The sequence below is a fragment of the Physeter macrocephalus genome, chromosome 10, assembly GCF_002837175.3.
Source record: "Physeter macrocephalus isolate SW-GA chromosome 10, ASM283717v5, whole genome shotgun sequence".
Lineage (NCBI taxonomy): Eukaryota > Metazoa > Chordata > Mammalia > Artiodactyla > Physeteridae > Physeter > Physeter macrocephalus.
Genome location: NC_041223.1, coordinates 50476516 through 50492450, shown reverse-complemented (window position 1 = coordinate 50492450; position 15935 = coordinate 50476516). Strand labels below are relative to the sequence as shown.

Sequence of the window (15935 nt, the reverse complement as noted above, 5' to 3'; positions counted from 1 at the left end):
GTAAGGCACATACATCAACTATTAAATATTGCTGAATTGCTCTCCAAAGTGGTCATACCAGTTTGCCTTCCAACCCGGAGGCTATAAAAGTTCCCCACACCTTAGTCACAATACTTGTTTCATCAGACCCTTAAACATTAGTCAGTTTCAGAGATGTGAAATGGTGTTATGTTGGAGTTTAAATCTGGATTTCCCTAATTAGTACTGAGGTTGTACATCTTTTCATATCTTCATTGATCATTTGGTTTTCCTTTCCTGAGAATTGCCTATTCATATTTTTGCACATTTTTCTATTAGGTTATTTTTATTTATTTTGATTTGTAAGGGCTTTTTGCATATTCCAGATACCTTTGTCGGTTAAGCATTAGGAATAATTGTATTTTCAATCTCTTTATGGTGTTTTTTGATGATCAGAAGTGGTATTTTTTATTTTAATTAAGTCAAATCCATAAATATTTTCCTTTATAATTTGTGATTTTGTATTTTGTTTTAAATTTTTTGTTTTTCCATGAGGTCACAAAAATATTCTATTTTCTATTAAAAGTTTTAGCCTTTGGCTTTTCTTATTTAGGTCTTAAAGCCACTGGAACAGATGATTTGATTTGAGGTAAAGATCCAATTTTGGTGTTTTGGGGGTTTTTTTGCGGTACGCAGGCCCCTCACCGCCGCGGCCTCTCCCGTCGCGGAGCACTGGCTCCGGAGGCGCAGGCCCAGCGGCACGTGGGACCCTCCCGAACCGGGGCACGAACCCGCGCCCCCTGCATCGGCAGGCGGAGTCTCAGTCACTGCGCCACCAGGGAAGCCCCCAATTTTGGTTTTTTCCATACATGTAAAAAGTTGTCCCAGCACCATTTATTGAATATATTCCATCCTTTTCTCTGCATTTTCACCTCTGTCATCTATAAAGTTTCTATTTACATGTGGGTTTGTTCTGGACTCTCTAAATCTGTTGCATTGGTCTATTTACTTTTTCCTGTGCCCACGTGTCTTTATCATTTAGTTTTACGCATCTGCTCCAATCTTTTACAACTACTTCTCCAAAATAGCTCTTATCAAAGTCACCATGATCTCCATATTGCCAAATTCCATGGTCAGTTTTCAACCCTTATTTTACTCAATGTCCACCGTTAAAAAATAATTTTAAAAGGTAAAATCATGACTCACATACAATCATACAATGAACACGTCAATGATTTTATTTTTAAAATTTATTTATTTTATTTATTTTTGGCTGCGTTGTGTCTTTGTTGCTGTGTGCGGGCTTTCTCTAGTTGCGGCGAGCGGGGGCTACTCTTGTTGCGGTGGCTTCTCTTGCTGCGAAGCATGGGCTCTAGGCGCGCGGGCTTCAGTAGTTGTGGCTCGTGGGCTCTGGAGCGCAGGCTCAGCATTTGTGGTGCACGGGCTTAGTTGCTCCGCGGCATGTGGGATCTTCCCAGACCAGGGCTTGAACCTGTGTCTCCTGCATTGGCAGGCGGATTCTTAACCACTGAGCCACCAGAGAAGCCCCTCTTTTAATCATTAATTAATGAGGGAACTAATAAGATGTTACAATCAGTTCAAAGAAGAATTCAATGAAGCCCAAGTATTAAAGCAATAAGGAATGCTAGAACAGATTTACAAATAGATGCAGAACTGGTCTATCCACAGGGTAATTGCATTCCACCAGTGCAGTCAGTTGCATTCCACAGGATGCAATTCATTTCTGTGGACAAGAATCATTGGTTATGATCAGTTTTCCACAACTTAAAAAGTTATAAAATAGCTCAAAGACAATGAGAGATGAAGATAACCCTAAAGGGTATACTAGACAGACATTCTATTTGGCAGGCGGTGGGGGGGGGGGCGCTCATTTCAAAATCTTTCACAGTGTTTACTGGCACCACAATATCATATTGTCCTTCTTGAAACATCTTCCTTTGCTTCTGTGCCAGCCCAGTCTCTTGATTTTCCTCTTACTTTGCCACTTTCTGTATCTCAGTCTCTTCGATCCTCCTTTTCTTCCAATTTTCTCTATATGTTAGAGTGCCCCAGGGCTCTGAGCTCTCTCTTCTCTTTTTACCCTCTCCCTAGTAGCATCATGTAGTCCAAGAGTTGGTAAACTACAGTCCATGGGCCAAAACTGGCCTGCCACTTGCTTCTACAAATAAAGTTTTATTGGGACATAGTCATGCTCATTCACTCATAGATTACCTACAGCTGCTTTCATACTACAGTGGCAGACTTAAGTAGCTATGACCGACTGTATGACCCACAAAGCCTAAAGTATTTACTATCTGGCCCTTCTGTTTGCCCTTCTGCTGGCAAACAGAAAAAAGCATACCAACCCATGATCTAGTCCTATGGCTTTCAAAACTTACATTAATGACTCCCAAATTTATATGTCCAAGCTGACCTCACCCCAGCACTCCAGACTTGTTAATACCGCTACCTTCTCCATGTCTCCATCACCTATCTAAAAGCCACCTCAAACTTACCATGGCCACCCTCAATCCTGCTTCTCTCCAGAACTTCCCACCACAGTAAATGGCACCACTTTCACCCAGTTGCTTAGGCCAAAACCCTTGGTGTCTTCTTTTACTCCTCTCCCATTTTCAGACTCCACATCCTTTTCCATCAGAAAATTCTAGTTGCTCTGCCTTTATAATAGAGCTTGATTCTGAACACTTCCCTCCACCCCCACTGCTAACCCCTTTATCCAAACCATCATCCCTTGCTAGATTATGCAACATCCTCCTAACTGGTCCCCTTGCTTCCTCACTTGCCCCACACAGCAGGCAACAGAAAAATATAATTCAAGTTGACACTTCCGGATGGGATCAAAGTGAGGTGGCGGGGCAGGGGCTGACACCTCCCGCAGCAACCATGGCGTATATTGGCTTCACAGTGCTTCTCGTCGTGATGAGTGTGTTCTAGGGTTTCCTCGGCTTCTTGGTGCCCTGGTTCATCCCTAAGGGTCCCAACTGGGGAGTTATCATCATTATCATCACCATGTTGGTGACCTGTTCAGTTTGCTGCTATCTCTTTTGGCTGATTGCAGTTCTGGCCCAACTTAACCCTCTCTTTGGACCACAGTTGAAAAATGAAACCATCTGGTAGGTACCTAAAACATCATTAGCCTTGAGGAAGAAGACCTGCTCACCGGGGCTCAGTCATTGAGGTCACGAAGAGAACTCCTCTAGATGCAAAAGCACCTCCATACCCAGACCACCTTCCCTGACTTGCCCACTTTGGCCATCAGCTGCCTTAAACATTCACACCACAGTTGAATATCTTATTCTAGAATGCAGTATTTTTTCCTGTCTCCTTCTTTACATTTTATTTATTTATTTATTTATTTTTTTGCGGTATGCGGGCCTCTCATTGTTGTGGCCTCCCCCTTTGTGGAGCACAGGCTCCGGACGCGCAGGCTCAGCGGCCACGGCTCACGGGCCCAGCCGCTGTGCAGCATGTGGGATCTTCCCAGACCGGGGCGCGAACCTGTGTCCCCTGCATCGGCAAGCGGATTCTCAACCACTGCGTCACCAGGGAAGCCCTCCTTCTTTACATTTTGATGAATGATGTGCCTATTTAATCTAAACTGTGCTGCCTCCACAAAATGTTTAGGTACTCTTCCGAGATAGAAAGTGCCGTTCTTCTGAGAAATAATGTTACTATCTCCTTGGATCCTGTGGATTTGAAGGTGGCTCCTGCCTGCTCACAACATGAGAATGAGTGAAGTGTTTGAAAACTGTTATACACAGTAAGACTCCAGTGGGGCAGTCAATAGGAGAACATGTTCAGAGGGAAAATCTGTCTCACCAGAATTATACCAAAGTATATTTTCAGGATGAATTTCTTATTTCTGCCGTCTTTTGGAATAAATAATTTTTCTGCTTTCTATGGGGAAAAAATATATATATATATAATTCAGATCATGACACTCCTTTGCTCAGCAGCTTCCTAGCACACTTAGAATAAAATCAAAGTCCTTCCATGACCCTGGCTGCTTCTCTGACTCATCTCCTACCTCTCTTTCTCAACCATTCTTCACTCCAGCCACCCTGGCCTCCTAGCTCATTCCTCTAACACAGCAAACACACCCCAGTCCCTGCACTTTACCCTTGCTATTCCCTCTACCTCAAAACTTCTTTTTTTTTTTCCACTTTGACTTTGTTTATTTTTCAATTTAAGATTATGTCCCAAATAAAACAGCCACAACAATAAAACCAAACAGGGAATTCCCTAGTGGTCCAGTGGTTAGGACTCCACGCTCTCACTGCCAAAGACCTGGGTTTGATTCCTGGTTGGGGAACTAAAATCCCACAAGCCGCAAAGCACGGACAAAACCAAAAACAAAACAACAACAGCAAAAAAAAAAAATCACGCCCCGCCTGCCACAGTCTGGAAACTTTCCTGTAACTTTTATTTTCCCTGCTTTACTGAGATATAATTGACATATAACGTTGTGTAATTTTAAGGTGTACAATGTGATGATTTGATATATGTATAAATGGCAAAATTATTACTGTAGTAAGGCTAGGAAACACATCCATCACCTCACATAGTTTTTTGGTGAAAACTTTTAAGATCTACTCTCTTAGCAACTTTCAAGTATACAATACAGTATTGTTAACTGTATTCATCATGCTGTACATTAGATCCCCATAATTTATTCATCTTATAACTGGTAGTTTTACCCTTTGACCAGCTTCACCCATTTTCCCTACCCCTACCCCCACCCCCTGCCCCTGGTAACCACAAATCTAGTCTCTGTTTCTGAGTTCAATTTCCTCTACCTGAGACCTCTTTCCTCAAGAGCCATATGGCTGCTTCCTTACTTCAGTCAGGTCACTGTTCAAATGTTGCCTCTTCTGAGAAGATTTCTCTGCTCCTCCTCAAGTATCAGTCTTCATCACTCTCTAGCCCCTTACCATGCCACCTTGTTTTATTTTTCTTCAACCTAATATATATATATATATCTATAACTACTATATCATATATGTATCACTACTATAGAATATAATCTCCATGAGGGCAGGAACTTTGACATATAGCAGGTGTGTTGAATGACTGAATACAGTAAGTATGTGTTGAATGATTGAATGGACATAATCCAAACATAGGGAATAATGAAACAAAATTTAAGAAGTTTCTTAAGTTTCTCCACAAATGAATGGAAGAAAACTAAAAGAGCCTGGCTCAAACACTACCCACCACTCAGACAAGTCTTGGGTTCTCCTAAAGAGGAGCCCACTAACAGCACACTTTCCATCTTAGAAATACAATGAGGTCATTTTAACACAAATACAGTGCAGATGTATTTCTGCCAGTGGGTGGAAGGGACATGGGCAGATAGGGAGGGGATAAAGGAAGGGGCCTAAGAGAAAACAGTGTTCGTGCATCCTTCTAAATCTAAGAATAGTTGTTAGATTGGGTGACTTAGGGTCCCTGGCATGTGAGAAAATATTCTGATGTCCTGTGGTCCCACAGCCTCCAGAGCCCAGCCCTCATCCCAATGTGGACTGTCTTGTTCAATGTGGACCATCAACCATGCAAAGATAGATGGTTTCTGTTCTCATCACCTACCTACAGACTCCCCCAGCCCATTGCTCTCCCATAGCTCTAGCCCCTTATCCCAGCTCTCTACTGGACAACTCCACCCATCACGCCTCAGATTACCAGAATGACCTCTCTAAAATTCCCATGTAAATAGACCATGCCATCAGTAAAATCCTTCCATGGCCCCCTGGCTTTCAGAATTATTTCATCTCCTCAGCATGGCCTCCAAGGCCTCCCAGGAATGGATCCCTGCTTACCTCTCAAGCATCGCTTCCAGTCATGTCCCTCTTCTCCAGAATTGTAAGGTTCCATTGGATCCTGTGATGAGGGATGTTCATTCACACCACCATCCCTTTGCTCGTGCTGTTCTTTCAGCCTAGAAATCCCTCCCCACCTCCCCAACTTACTGGCTAAATCAATTAACTCTTCAGGACACAGCTCAGGTGCTGCTTGATGTCTGATCCTTGATGACAATTGAATGAAGTTCCAAGTCCTTTCTCCAGTTTAAAAAAGGTGGAGTCAGAACAATCACTTAGTACCTGTGTGATCCTGGGCAAGTCATTTAACCTCTCAAAGTTTTCTCTTGTAGGTAATAATAGTGCCAACTTGGTTATAAGTGTTAAACGAGATCAGTGTCTCCTCAATTTTAGTATCCAGCCATTGGTGATCATCTTCATGATAATTTCCATATCTATATATCATAATTTTATAAATATATTTTAAAATAAACTTTAAATTGACTAACATTTTAAAACTAATTTTAATATGATTGTTTTAAATATATTATATGTATTAAGCAGAAGTTAGTGCTGGAAACAGAAACCTCTCTAGGTATTTCAAGAAGAGAAGGATACAATAAAAGGGATTATATGGTTTCAATATTGTTGGAAGGGCTGGAGGAGGGGTCAGGGGCCACAGCTTGAATATTTGTTTCAAGGTCACACCATCATAGTTGCAGCCCTGAAGTCACCAAGCTGCTGCAACTGCAGGTGCAGCTGCTGCCACCACTGCAGCACGACTGCCTCATGCCCACTTATAGGAGGAGGATTGAACTGGTAATGCTGCACAATTCCAAAAGATAATGGAGCCTATGTCATTGGCTATCTCACCTGATGTCCACTGAGAGAAGACAAATAAGGGATGAAGGAAGGGGTGGTCTAAGGAACAAAAATAATTCTGGTTTTTGATTACCTTCGCTGCTCTTATGATACTCTTTTTTTTTTTTTAAGATTTTTTTTTTTTTTTTTTTTTTGCGGTACGCGGGCCTCTCCCTGCTGTGGCCCCTCCCGTTGCGGAGCACAGGCTCCGGACGCGCAGGCTCAGCGGCCATGGCTCACGGGCCCAGCCGCTCTGCGGCACGTGGGATCTTCCCGGACCGGGGCACGAACCCGTGTCCCCTGCATCGGCAGGCGGACTCTCAACCACTGCGCCACCAGGGAAGCTGCAGATTTTTTTTTTTTTTTGATGTGGACCATTTTTAAAGTCTTTATTGAATTTGTTACAATATTGCTTCTGTTTTGTTTTGCTTTTTTGGCCACAAGGCACGTGGGATCTTAGCTTCCTGACCAGGGATCGAACCCACACCCTCTGCATTGGCAGGTGAGTCTTAACCACTGGACCACCAGGGAAGTCCCAATACTCTTCCCTGAAAGGGGCTTTTATTTCCTGACCCCCATCTTCCCTCTTCCTTCCCCCCAACCTCTACCCTGCTGCTCCAACTCTCTTTCATTTCCTCAAGCAGCTGTAATTGGTCATTTGCTGTAGAAGCCTGGGAGAAGGTTTAAGGGAGTGGATATTTGTAAGACTGGTCCTTCACTTAATAAATACGTGTTTTACTTTTGTCTGCTCTGTATGAGGAGGCAACATGAGTAGAAGATATGATCCCTTACATAAAAACTTTAGATAGATAGATAGATAGATAGAGATATATGCTATATGCCAGATACTATGCTAAGACCTTAACGTTGGTTATCTCATTTCCTTCTCACAGCTCTCTAAATCAATGCTGTTCTCATCTCCATACTCAGATAAGAAAAATGAAACACCCAGAGAACAAGCAATCTGTTTAAGGTTGCCCAAGCTTGAGAGTTACAGAGCCAGGTTCCAACCCAGACCTGTACACTCTAAAGCTACCACTCATGACCACAACACTGGCACTGCTTGTTACAAAACGTGTGGGTTTTGCAGAGTTACCGTTGAAATGACTGGAGCGGAAATCTGGTGTCTTCAAACCACCAGTCCCCTCAACCTCCATAAGAAATGCCCACAAGTTACTGTGCAGTAAGCCCTGGAAGACACCCATTTGGCCCGTGTTCAAGTCAAAGTCTTTAAAACTCAAAGGAGGAAGTCATTTCTTCTGGGTGAGGCCTTTGAGGAAAGGCCTCCAGAAGGATTTGACATTTGATTTCAGATTTGAAGGATAAGTATGCTCAGGTGGAGAAAATAGCCTGAGTAAAGATCCAGATGTAAAAAGTCAGGACCTGTGTGAGGCCATAGTGTGCAGCACATCAGCAGATGGGATGGGAGCAGGCGTGTGTTGCACTCAGCCTCCTGCCTGGCACACAGGAAATACTGGGCATGTCTTCCTGAAGGGCCTTAGAACACACCGTAAGAGCTCTGTAGTCGGACTCCTGGTTGTAAATATCTCCGCATTAAAAGCTGCGAGACACCGGGAAAGTCACATCTCTCTGGTGTCACTGCCTCATCAAAATGATTGAAAGTGACAGTCCTACTTCACCGGGCCGTGGTAAAGGTCTAATGAGTTAAGTCCTGTAAAGTGCTCTAGTCACCGTTTCATTTGCAAATAACAGCAAACCTAACTCAAACAAGCTTAAGTAAGGAACGGACTTTTTGACTCATTATGGTAAAAGGCCGGACGTAGAACTAGCTGCCTGTGTGGTGGGATCCAGAAGGACAATGTCATCAGGTTTCCCCCCTCTCTCATTCTCCATCGCTTCTCCTCTCTGCTTTTCTGTGTAGATTTCAACCCCAGAAGAAGAGAGAAACCCACTCTCTCCGGTACCTACAAGTCAAATTTCCTAAAGCTGGGCTTGGAGATGGGGGAGAGTAGAATGCTCTGATTGGCTGGCCTGCGGCTTGGGGTGGAAGAATGCTCTGATTGGCTGGTCTGTGTCACATGCTCAGCTCTCGTCAATGGCCGCCCGACAGGATCTCACAAACGGGGGGACACACACCTTTCCTGGAAAGACATTCCAACTACACAAACAACATTTAGAAGCTTTTAACAGCGTGCCTGGCCCTTGGTAAGTGTTTACTAATAGCTAATGCTATGAAGATAGGCCAAAAAGGATAAGTTAGGGCCACATGCATGGGGCCTTGAATTTTAGGCTAAAACTAGCGAGCTTTAGTTAAAGGTCTGTGGGGAGCCGCCAAGGCTTTGTCCAATGTGGTGAAGAAAGTATGTTTTAGGAAGATTGGTCTGATAATGGGGGTGTGACAGAGCGTAGAGAAGTTGGTGGTAGGAAGGTCAGCCGGGAAGCTGATAAATTGGTCATCTGGGAGGCTGATATATTCCGAGCTCAGTGTTCAGGATCCTGGTTAAAGATGTGATAGTAAGAACAGAGTGAAAGGGAGTCCCACTTAAAAGGCAGAGAAGGAAGAATGGCAGGCTTTGGCAACTGGCTGCCTGGGGAGGGCACATAAATGTGAGGAGGTGAGAAGTCCCTGAGGTCACAAACCTGGCTGACTGGGAAGATGGTGGCCTGGCCACTCGGGCTCCTCTCTTTCCTCCTTCCTCTTTTCATCTTCACCCTCCCTCCCCACTCTCTTTCGGGAACTATGCAATTTTCTCTTATCCTAGGCAGCACAGTCTTTCTCTGGTGCATTTCACTTGCACACCCACCAAGGGATCTACCTGGAGCAGCTTTAAAAGGATTGATTTATAAACAAATGCAATGTGTTAAGAAAGACTCAGGTGAATGCAGTGTTCCCCCCTTACCGTAAAAGAAAACAAGCAAACAAGAGGGAATTTGTAAAATGGGCAAAAGATTTGGAATAACCTCTCTCTTTTAAGAACATGAAATGAATTAGAGTTTTGGCTAGGAGCCCTGAGTATTGTATCTGTGTTAGAAATGTAAAGAGTGTAGCAGAAGATGGATTTCACCCACTTCAGGAGAGAGGTACAAGAGGGGTGTGGGTGTGTGGGTGTGTGTGGGTGTGTGTGTGTGTGTTTCTGTTTGTGTTTACAGGTCTGTAAGTGAGCTAAATGAGAACCACTGACATGTCAGAGACAGATGTATGTCAGAGTGATACTGACCCAAGTGGTCAAAAATTGAGGAGCAAACGTGAGGAAGGGAAGAGAGAGACTTCCTAGTTCTACTTCCGAAGTGCATTTCTGGGATGTTAAGGGGAGGCTTGCACAATGCGGTGTCTCAAAGCCGTCTGGTAGCAACCTGTCCCTGTTCCAGGAGCCCTCACCCACGACTCCAGCTGGCCCAGGCAGTAGCCTTGATGGATTTCTTCTTTTAATCAATGATAAAAATTTTGTCTTTGTCTTTCTCTTGTAACCTCAGTGTGTTACTGAGTCTTGTGAAAACTTCAAGAGGGATTCCAATCCCCTACTCCATAATCTGGGAAGTAAAACTAAGTATAAAACAACTGAAGAAGTTATGGTATGGTCAGTTATTTGTCTGTCACTTTTCATCTTCTTTCATAATACAGCCCCTTAAATAAAGGACCACATAGGGATGGCAGAGGAGCCAGTTAGAAGGAGCCTATGACCCCAACGATCTGGCACAGACCTGAACAAGGGAATGACAAATGATGTTATCCAAAAGAGGTTGAAAGGCCCCTCTGCCCCAAAGTCTCTCTGACAATCTGCTGCAGACAACTCACTGCACCTTGCGTCCCACTTTAAGGTGAAGTCTTTTCTCCTGAGAGCACTGGCTCTCCCTTTTTTTATACCAAACACCTGCTCATCCTTCCTAGTTCAGCTTCAGCGATGTGCCTCTCCTGTGAAGCCTTTGCTGAGCCCCACTCCCAGCTCTCCATCCTCCCATCTCTCTCTCTCTCCAGCATGGAGCTGACAATGTGGCTAGGTACTTATCTTCTCCAATGGCTGCCAGACCCCAAGAGGGCAGGAGCCTCATCTTTTCAATTTTGTATCCCAGCACCGTACACTGTAGTAGGGGCTCAAAAGATGAAGAAACAAATATGATGCAATGGAAAGGTCACTGAACCCGGAATTAAGTGATCATGTCAAACAGGCTCCTTGGCTGATGATCTTGGACAAGAGACCCAACTCTTTCGAGCCTCAGTTTCCTCATTTGACAAGTAAGAAAAACAATCCCCTCTCCCCTTTTCACACATCCCAGTTTTTCCATGGAACAAACAAAATAAGATACTTAGCGGAGCAGGTATTTAGGAAGAAAATCTGAGGAGACACTGGTCCAGCCCACTCATTTTACAGATGATAAAACCGAGTCTTAAAACTCTGTTTTTTACCGAAATTTACTATCCTTAGTCCCATTCCTCTAGGAGCTTGCTCTTGGAATCTGACCTGGAAGTAGGAACCTAATAAATTCATTTTTTCAGGAGTTAATAATAGTTGTTCAGAGTGTGAGAGTACCTCTCTTAGAAATATTTGCATTTCTCTTAAGAGGTTTACAGTAGTAGGATTTCTTTCAGGTCTTTGAACAGACTAGTAGAGAGGTATTTTGGATGGGATGGTTTCCAAGTCTTTCCCAATTTGCATGATATAAATAACTGTCTCTGTATACTATGTCTTGCACTGATCATTGGAGAAAAACTACGTTAATGTTGATCTCCCACAAGTGTCCCATGCCCCAAAGTCTGGAGGACTCGCCTTTTTAAAATATGAAAACTAGAAATCTCAGACCCCTGAAGTCACAAAAGCAGTAAACATCTTCAAAGAGATGAAAAAATAATCATGACACATTGTAAAGAATCTTTAAATAGAAGTAAGGAAATCTGAGGCTCAGGTCTCACCCTAGCAAGTTATGTGAACTTGGTTAACTCAGGCTTTTTGAGCATTCCCCCCCTCCAATATTTTAATACTATGTAGTGTGTGTGTGTGTGTGTGTGTGTGTGTGTGTGTGTGTGTACATAGGTCAAAATTCAAAAGGCATTGTGGGGGGCTTCCCTGGCGGTCCAGTGGTTAAGACTTTGCCTTCCAGTGCAGGGGGTGCAGGTTCGATCCCTGGTCAGGAAGCTAAGATCCCACATGCCTCACGGCCAAAAAAACCCAAAACATAAAAAACAGAAGCAGTGCTCGCTTCAGCAGCACATATACCAAAATTGGAACAATACAGAGAAGATTAGCATGGCCCCTGCACAAGGATGACACGCAAATTCATGAAGCATTCCTTATTTTTTTTCCTTCCCCAGGTGATGGTGTAATTCAGTAACAGGTGCAAAGGCAAAACTGCTGCAGTCCTTGTAGACCATTCAGGGCCTTGACTGGCCCTTTGTGCTGCCCTTTGGACCTTGTGAGGATTGGGGCGGGGGTCCTTTCCTTACTCTCTAGAAGTGATGAATTTCAATTCTGTCTCAGTCGTCAGCCTCAGGTGTGACCTTTCTGTACAATCATTTCCTCTGAGGTTTGAGGATAAAAATAAGTTAAGGAGAAAGGGGGTTTTAATCTTCAGGAAATTAAGAGTTAAATACAGCAGAAGCTGGAAGGAAAATATTAGGGAAGTAGAGATAAAACTGTACATTTTTTGAAAAGCACCAGGTAATTCAGCTTATTCCTAATCCTTTATTATTAGTGTATATAAGATCATTTATGTGCATAATTAATATATAATCAATTTGACATATTTTTCAAAATAGAGGGTTTGAGATGTATAGTAATGGGCAAGAATCATCCATAAACTATTGGGACCTGAATGGGGTTTGTCACGTGCATGAAATGTTGTTAAATGCTTATGAGAAGTGTTGCTATTTTATTCACCAGTTCAATCAGTGAGTGACTTGATCAGCCAGTTCTAAAACCCATGTGAGCTGGGTGCTGGCGAGATGTGGAGAGTTCAGATGTTACTCTTCGGTTCTTTACCTTTGTTTAAGGGGTTTAGTTCCTTCCCCATGGGCTGAAAATCTTCAAGGGGGCATCTTGGCAGACTTCTCTGTTTCCTCCTTTTTGCAGTCTCTGTTTTTTCAGCAAGCGAACTACTTTAAGCCATTTCAAGATAATATTAAGTATGTCAGTTTTTCTGCTTTGTCTCCTTTGGATCTCACTGTTGTGTTTGTTAAAATGTAATGTTTTACCATGGTAGTTTATTTCTTCTTTTTACATTTTCTGGTGGAAAGTGCCTTGAAATAAATAAAATGTGAGAATATTCTGGTAAAAAATAAAGAAGAAGCAATATTGTAACAAATTCAACAGAGACTTTAAAAATGGTCCACATCAAAAAAAATTTAAAAGAAAAAGTATTGTGATATTATAGGAAATATATATTTGGTCTTTGTGTCCCCCTCCATGCCCTTCTTTTTTTTTATAACTTTATTTTTTAAATTTTTTATCTATTTATTTATTTATTTTGTTTTTGGCTGGATTGGGTCCTTGTTGCTGCATGCGAGCTTTCTTTTAGTTGCGGCGAGTGGGGGCTACTGTTCGTTGTGGTGCACGGGCTTCTCATTGCGGTGGCTTCTCTTGTTGCGGAGCATGGGCTCTAGGCACATGGGCTTCGGTAGTTGGCACGCAGGCTCTAGAGCGCAGACTCAGTAGTTGTGGTGCACAGGCTTACTTGCTCCACGGCATGTGGGATCTTCCCAGACCAGGGCTCGAACCCGTATCCCCTGCATTGGCAGGCGGATTCTTAACCGCTGCACCACCAGGGAAGCCCCCATGCCCTTCTTGATACAGAACTCCTAAAACCCTTGGAATTTTCTGAGTGACAGAGTGTCTTTTGTTATTCATAACAAGCCCCTTTCAACCATGTCTGAGTTTGTGCTAATGAGGTGATTCTTGGTGGACCTCTAGATAGCTTCAGGATCAGGAGTGGTCTCCAAAAAGCCCAAGCCTTGATTAGAGGGTTGGAACTTTCAGTCCCACCCCCCAACCACTGGGGAGGGATGAGGAGAGGGGATAGAGATGGAGTTCAGTCACCAATGGCCAGTGATTTGATCAATCATACCCTTGCAATGAAGTCTCCATAAACATCCCTAAACAGGGTTTGGAGAGCTTCCAGGATGGTGAACACATCCACATGCTGGAAGGATGAAGCGCCCCAACTCCACAGGGACAGATGCTTTTGCATTCAGGACCCTTCTGGACCTCGCCTATGTGCCTCTTCATTTGGCTGTTCATTTGCCTCTTTTATACTAAACCAGTAAATGTTTTCCTGAGTTCTGTGAGCCATTTTAGCAAATTATCGTACCTGAGGAAGGGGTCATGGGAACCCCCAATTTATAGCTGCTTGGTCAGAATTACTGGTGGCCCAGGAGTTGTGACTGGCATCTGAAGTGGGGGCAGCCTTATGGGACTGAGCCCTTTAACTTGTGGGATCTGACACTAACTCCAGGTAGATAGTATCAGAATTGAATCAAATTGTTGGACATCCAGCTGGTGTTGGGGAATTACAGAGGTATAAAGAGCAAGCAGTGAAAAATCACCTTTACTGTCCTATCCCCTAGCTCCTGTTTCCCTCCTTGGGCCAAGAGACAGCTGCTATTATCAGTTACTTAGTGCTATGGACTGAATTGTATCCCCTCGCTCCCAAATTCATATGTTGAAGCCTTAAGTCCCCCCACCCCAATGTGATGGTATCTTGAGATGGAGCCCTTGAGAGGTAGTTAGGTTTTGATGAGGTCATAAGAGTAGAGCCCCCATAATGGGATTAGATTAGTGCCCTTATAAGAAGAGATACCAGAAAGCTTACTCCCTCTCTACCATGTGAGCACACAGGGAGAAGAGAGCCATCTTCAGCCAGGAAGAGAGTCCTCGCCAGGACCTGAGTACGCTAACACCCTGATCCCAGACTTCCAGCCTCCAGAACAGTGAGAAAATTCATTTCTGTTCTTTAAGCTATCTGGTCTGTGGCATCTAGTCTAGTTGCAGACTGACCTAAGATACTGGGGATCCACTCAGAAAACATTTTATGCATAAACAAGCAAAAACAAATATATTTCGATTAGTTTCCTTACTTGTTTCACACAAATGGTTCTGCACCTTGCCGTACTCTATCTTGAAGAATAATCCAAGTCACTACATGTCTTTTTTCAATAGTTGCATGACATTGTTTCCATTGTATGAATATACAGTAGTTCATTTAACCAAACTTCTGTTGCTGAACATTTAGATTGTTTCCAGTCTTTTGTAATTACAAATTATACTACAATGAATAACTTTGCACATATACCATTTGCACATATGAGAGCTATTTGTTGGCTAATTTCCTAGAAACGATTGCTGGGTGGAAGTATATTCATATCTATTATCTTGATAGATATTGCCAAATTGCCCTTCAGAGTCATTGTGCCAATTTACACTCCATTCAGTATGTGTAATAATGTTTATTTTTCCCTCACTCTCACTTGCATAGTATGTTAGCAAACTTATGAGATTTGCCAAATTGACATATAAAATGTTCTTTAAAGTTTTTCTTCTTTTTTTTGCATTTTCTTATTATGTGTGAGATTGAGTATCTTTTCATATATTTAAGAGACTTCTGTGTTTTCCTTCAACAGTTCACATCCTTTTTTAGTTCTAGGTATTTTTCTTATTGTTTGGTAGGGGCTCTTTATTATAACAGGAAAAGAAAGCTTATGCGTGATAAGAATTGCAAATTCCCCCCAGTTTATTTATATTTTGACTTTCCTTATGGTAATATTTTTCATACTGAACTTTTTCATTTTTATATAGTTCAATTTATCAAACTTTTTTTCAAGCCTTCCAGGTTTCATATCATACTTAGAAAATTCTCCTACTCCAAGATGAAAATATCTCCATGATCTTTTCTACTTCTCTTTACTTCTTATAGTCTTTGACCCACCTGAAATTTATTTGGTGTAAGGTATGAAGTATGGGTCCAACTTAGTTTATTTCCAGAGTTACCCAATTTGTCCCGATGCCATTGACTGAAAAATTTATTTTTCCTCCTCTTATTTGAAATGCACCTTTATCATATACCAGAACAACAGTAAATGTCATATACTATGTCATATATAAGTTTTGGGGTCGAGTCCAGGACTTTATACTCTGTTCCACTGAGCTGCTTATCATATGCCAACACTGCACTGTGTAAATTGTTTTGACTTTAAATGTTTTAATAACTGGGTTGATTTTCCCCTCTTCTTTTTTATAATTATCCTGGCTCTTCTTGCCCATTTATTTTTCATATTAACTTGAGAGGTATCTTAATTGGTTTCAAAAAAGTTCCTTACAGTATTTTTACTGAGATTGCCTTAAAGTAAGGAAA

The 15935-nt window shown here is 42.5% G+C and overlaps 1 non-coding gene across 1 annotated transcript; it reads left to right on the top strand.

Annotated features, from left to right (window-relative positions):
• The first annotated feature begins 11784 nt into the window (after positions 1-11784).
• Positions 11785-11891, top strand: LOC112062103 (U6 spliceosomal RNA). The gene has a single exon (XR_002890558.1). It is a non-coding gene; the product is annotated as a U6 spliceosomal RNA (small nuclear RNA).
• Positions 11892-15935: the final 4044 nt, after the last annotated feature.